The sequence below is a fragment of the Odocoileus virginianus genome, chromosome 20, assembly GCF_023699985.2.
Source record: "Odocoileus virginianus isolate 20LAN1187 ecotype Illinois chromosome 20, Ovbor_1.2, whole genome shotgun sequence".
In the NCBI taxonomy this organism is placed as follows: Eukaryota; Metazoa; Chordata; class Mammalia; order Artiodactyla; family Cervidae; genus Odocoileus; species Odocoileus virginianus.
The window spans coordinates 1,885,789-1,891,865 of NC_069693.1; positions in this window are offsets into that span (position 1 = coordinate 1,885,789).

The window sequence follows — 6,077 nt, forward strand, 5'->3', positions numbered from 1 at the left end:
CACTCTAGTTTGGGTCTACTTTGCATTGTTGTCCAAGGCCTTCTGGGGTGGATTGCAGGGTTCCTTGGGACTAATGTTGAGACCTGTGTGTGAGAATTTTAGGTGGGTCCTGAAGTTATCCTGAGATGAGGACAAGTGAGAGCCACCAGTGGTTTTTGGAGCAGCATAAATTGTTCTCTTTCTCACATGGGATGTCACATCATTCCCCCAGTATAATTCAAGGGAAGAAGTTCTGTGGGTGGAGCAGAGTCATGCCATGATATCCAGAATGTGGGCAGGCTGGTGTTGCTAAATGTTAGGTTATAAACATCAGCAGGGAATCATACTTGATACAGAAAGCATCAGGGCATTAAAAGGAAGTAAGAGACTAGCAAACAGGTATAAAAGGGTCTTTTCTAAAGCTGCATCCAAGAATGTGAGTTTGGCTGTTTATGATCAGGGTTTTGTAGGAACTGTCCAGAGCTGCAGAGCTGTTTCCTCCAGAGGCCCCAGTCAGTGTCAAACTGATTAAAGGTTTTAGCATCCCATAGTATCTGCAGATTGTGAAGGTGAAAGTCGCTTAGTTGTGTCCAACTGTTTGCAACCCCATGGACTACACAGTCCATGGAATTCTCCAGGCTAGAATACTATAGTGAGTAGTTGGTCCCTTCTCCAGAGGATCTTCCCAACCCAGGGGTTGAAACCAGGTCTCCTGCATTGCAGGCAGATTCTTCACAAGCTGAGCCACAAGGGAAGCCTTGTTAACTCAGAGCCATTTCTGCACATTTAAGATACTGGGGAAAGTGAGTAAAAATCCTGTAGTCCAGTCATGTGATTTTTTTAGGACCCAGGCAGAGTTCCTGGATAACACAAATGGAAACACCTTTCATTGCTCACCAATCTTCACTACTGCAACAAAATCCCTCACATGAGACAAAGAGATGTGATGGTGTTAATGTGTGGTTGCCAGGGTGCTACTGAAAAGGAGTTTCAGAATCAGTGTCAGGGGATTTCCCTAGCAGTCTGGACTCTGCTCTCTCACCTCCAGGACCCTGAGTTTGATCCCTGGACAGAGAACTGAGATCTGCAAGCCACCCAGCTGTGGGAAAAAAATTCAGATTTTTATGAGGTGTCAATTTCTACTAAAATTTAATTGTGCTGTTTAGTTGGTATGCATTGAAATGAAAAGCCCTACAATGTACACCTTGGCAAGTTTTAATACGTGTAAATCCACAGAACCATCATCATCATTACAAACATCCATCACTGCCATATGCACCTAACATCCATTTTAGAAGTCCCAGGCAACTAGTATTGATTTACTTTTTTCCTATGTAATTTTTCTTTGTAATTTCTAGACAATATCATTGGGGTCTTAATGTTTACTTTTATATATTTTTTCATGATGCATAATTACTTGGAGAATGATTTGCTGTTATGAGTAATTCTTTTTTTCTGAAAAATACACTATTTGGATATACCACCCATTGACTGTTCACCTGTCTTTTTTCTTTTTTTTAATGTATTTTGTTGTGCCTGGTGTTAGATGAGGTACACAGTATATTTAGTTGTACCATGGGACCTCTTGGATGCATCACTTGGAGTCTAGTTCCCTGACCAGGGATTGATCTTGGGCTCCCTGCACTGGGAGTGTGGAGTCTTAGCTACTGGACACCAGGGAAGTCCCTCCATTAATCTTTAAAAGTGTGTGATTTTGCTTATTACAGATAATATGAAGATATACATAAAATTATATGACCATGTGGTTTCATACTCAAAAGTCAATGATGATACCCTATTGCCATCCCATCGATATTGGAGCATTCCAGTTTTCTTGTATTCTTCACTAGTAGTTGGTTGATATGGCCAGTATTTTGAGTATTACCTCATTAAAAAGTGTAGCGGTAGACTTCCCTGGTGGTCTAGTGGTTGAGTCAGCCTACCAGTGTAGGGAACATGAGTTTGATCCCTCGCCTGGGAAGATTATTCATGTGGGGCAACTAATCTGGCGCACCACTGCTACTGAACTTGCATGCTCTAGGGCCCACGTGATGCAACTACTGAGCATGTTTGCTGCGACTACTGAAGCCCACGCACCTAGAGCCCTAGGTGCCCTGGAGCCCTTCTCTGCAACATGAAAAGCTCTTGCAGCTCAATCAGAGTGGCCCCTCCTCTCTGAAACTAGAGAAAGACTGTAGCAGTGAAGACCCAGTGAAGCCAAAAATAAAATATAGCTGTATCTCACTATGCTGATTGAAGTTCCTGAATGATTCATTCTTATATTCATTTGCCAGCTGTGTGTCTATGATAAAATGTGAGTCTTTTATTAGTAACTGAGAAAGCAAAAATTTGCTGGAAATTTTTTTCAGTGTCTTTGCTGGATGGAATAAATATTTGTGCTCACAATATTATTCACCAAGTATAGTCCTTCCTCATTATTAACACAGTTTCCATTACTTTATGTCTAGACACATATAAAAAATATACCCACCCCACTTTTGATGGTTGTGTTTGCCAATTTCCCTGATATGAGTACTCCAACTGTGGGCAATTCCATGCTATGAATATTAAGTTTTTACCGCAACAGAGGTGCAAGGAACCAAATGCTGACATGCCAAGGGTTGCAGGGGAGGAAGTTCATTCTCAATGCAGCCAAGCCAGGAGACAGTCTCATATCTACCTTCCTGAAGGCCAGGTGCTTGTGATATTTAGGGGTCAAAGAGAGAGCGTGGTCTTAGGTGTGGGGACAGGTTAGCGAAAAGGTGAGGTAATTGGTGTGTGCATTACGTGCTTCTTCACAGATAGAAAAGTGGTTTCCCTGAATGGGACACCATCACTGGCTCTGCTGTTTTCAGAGGGAACCAGAGAAACAACGCAGGGTCCACCGGCTTCTTGTCGCCCCACATCCTTACTCTGCCTTGTTCACCATGACCGTGTCTGGAGTCTTTTCTCTTGACTCTGACCTGACAGAATGCAACTCATAAATTGAGTCTAAAACTTTAGCCTACATCCATTGGAAGAGCAATAAAACAATGTCTATCAGATCCCAGATATGCATGGATGAGATAGAAAGCATCACCCACTCAGTGGACATGAATTTGGGCAACTCCGGGAGATAGTGGAGAACAGAGGAGCCTGGCATGCTGCAGTCCATGCGGTCACAAAAAGTTGAACGCGACTTAGCGACTGAACAATAACGTAAGTGGATGCACTTTATATCTGAGTGACAAGCTGGTATCATGTACCCACTTGGTTTTGTTGGTTTGGAAGCAACTGAAATATTATGTCTGGCCACCTCTCTGATCAGCTAAGACCACGTTCCATGAAAAATTTTAGTTCATCCTCTTTAGGAAGCGTGAAACCCCACCCCCATCCTCAGAGCCTCAGGACTGTCTTACTCAGCCAGCCTGGTGCTGAGGCGGGACGCTTCCCGCAGGCGGGGAGCTTCGCCCCTTGCCAAGTCCACAGGACACGAAAATCAGGCACTCTTTCCTCGGCGCCTCTGGACCAATGACGGCTCAGGACAGAGGCACTTCCGTTCTAGCGGACGGTGTGTGGGCGGGCCTTCCGGTATCTACCCGCGAGTCGTTCCCGCGCTCCTGCGTGCTCGTGGGGAACCTCTGAACGCTGGCCGGCCGAGGTCGGGGAGCTGGGAAGCGCTGCACCCACTGCTCAGTTTGAGTTGAGGATTGGCATGGGCGCCATTCGGCCTGACTCTGTCTCGGGCCGGGAGGTGCTTTTGTGCTCGGCTGCGTCTTCGCCAGCAAATGTCGCTGCTCCCCGGCTCGGCCTAGGTGTCTCCCATTCAGGTAAATGCCGCGTCTTCCTCCCCCAACTCTTCTCATTCAGCAGCGCTTTTGTTCTTTATCTGTGGTCTGCTGTTGTTTAGTCGTTCAGTCGTGTCCAACTCTTCGTCACCGCGTCGACCGTTGCCCACCAGTCTCCTCCGTCCACGGAATTCTCCGTGCAAGAATACTGAAGTGGGTTGCTTTTCCCTTCTCCAGGGGATCTTCCCCACCCAGGGATCGAACCGGCGTCTCCTGCATTGACAGGCGGACTCTTAACCACTGAGCCACCTGGGAAGTGAGTGAAGTCGCTCAGTCGTGTCCGACTCTTTGCGACCCCGTGCACTGTACCCTACCAGGCTCCTCCATCCATGGGTTCTCCAGGCGAGTGCTGGAGTGGGGGTGCCATTTCCTTCTCCAGAGGATCTTCCCGATCCAGGGATTGAACCTGGGTCTCTCAGATTACAGGCAGATGCTTTAACCTCTGAGCCACCTGGGAAGCCTAGAGAAAATAAGATACTGAAACATTAATTAGTTAATATTGGCTTCCCTTGACAGAGAGAGATAAAAGGTATTTTATTTAGGAAACTAAAGGTGCTTGGAACCTTTAGCAACCCTGAGCTAGTTTCTGTAAGAAAGTACATGTTTTTAGAGTTGTGTACCAGCAGGGTTTTCTTAGATTGGATTAAATCTAGTTGGGTGAATGGATTTTGTTGGGAAGGGGCTAGAACAAAACCGGAGTCTGTTTCTCCCTTCAGAGTTTTCTTGGAATACTGCTTTTGATAACAGCTGGTGCGTTCCTTTGCCTTTAAGTGATCTGTGTTTGCTGTTGAAGTCTTTTTACTTTGGTTAAATATCTGACAGATTTTAAAATTTCTTTCAACCTCCAGCTAACTTTAAGATGCTTTAGAAGGCCAAGGATTCTCAGAGAGAAATACTTTTTATTAGTTTGTTAAATTACACGGGGGTGTCCCAGGTGGCTCAGCGATAAAGAATTCAGCTGCCAATGCAGGAGCCGCAGGAGGAGGTCTGGGTTCGATGCCTGGGTCAGGAAGATCCCCTGGAAGAGGCAAGGAGTTGGACATGACTGAACAAGCATGTCCATGCGTAAGCTGTGTGGTTTCTCAGAGTCTGGGGCCTATGTGCCGTAACCCACGGGCTCCTCTGTCGGTGGGATTTTCTTGGCCAGAATACCGGAGTGAGTTGTTGTTGCCTTCTCCAGGGACTGTCTTCCCAACCCAGGGATCAAACTAATGTCTCCCGCATTGGCAGGCCCCTTCTTTACCACTGAGCCACCAGGGAAACTATAGTTATTTTCCTTTGTCCCCCAAAACCTTGGCTCTCTTAATTTTGAAATATGACCTGTGCGGTGGGTGGGAGTGCCAAGAACTTCAATGTGCAGTTGAATAAGCTGTAAAATTAATATCTATTCACTGCTCATGTCAAAAGTGGTATGTACATCGGACCTCAGAAGCTGCGTGTGGGGTTCTTTCAAAACAGCTCTGCCCGTACTCAGAAAGTTAATATATTGGTTATTGGTTAATGTTTTAAGTAAACATTTCCTTTATTTTATTTTTTTTTTTAATTGATCTATTTTTACTGCACTGGGTCTTCTTTACTGCCCAAGGGCTTTGTCTAGTTGTTGTGAGCAGGGGCTGCTCTTCGTTGCAGTAGGCAAGGTTCTGTTGTTGCGGAGCATGGACTGTAGGTCAAGCAGGCCTCAGTAGTTGAGGCCTGTGGAATCTTCTCGGATCAGGGATCGAACCCATGTCCCCTGCACTGGCAGACAGATTCTTAACCACTGGATCACCAGGGAAGTCCCTCCTTTCCTTTCTTGCTTTTTGTGCCAACCATGTGGAAAATATCTGATGACTTTTGTTTAGTTTCACTCATTTGTTTTAAAACTTTATGAAGATGAATGTTTTATGACTTTTTTCTTTTGCACAATATGGTGTGACTTTACCCATGTTTTTCATGGCTATGCATTTGTTGCAGGAAGGGGTGAAGAGGTAAGGGGAGCGGTCACAGCCTTTAAAAGAACGACATGTCCATAGGAGGTGACCAAAGCTGGGTAGAACCAAGTGCCACTTCCCCCATAATGGTTGGAATAATTCTCCTACACATTAGCCTGTAAAATTACCCAGGGCGTAAGAAGCAACCTCATCATATTTTGAGGCCTGTCGCTTTTGAGATGGCCCACACTCTGTGGAGTGTTTCTCTCTCAGTAAATCCAGTTCTTACCTATCTCTCACCGAATTCTTTTTGTGAGGAGGCATCAAGAACCTGCACTTCATTAAGATCTGAAACCAGATG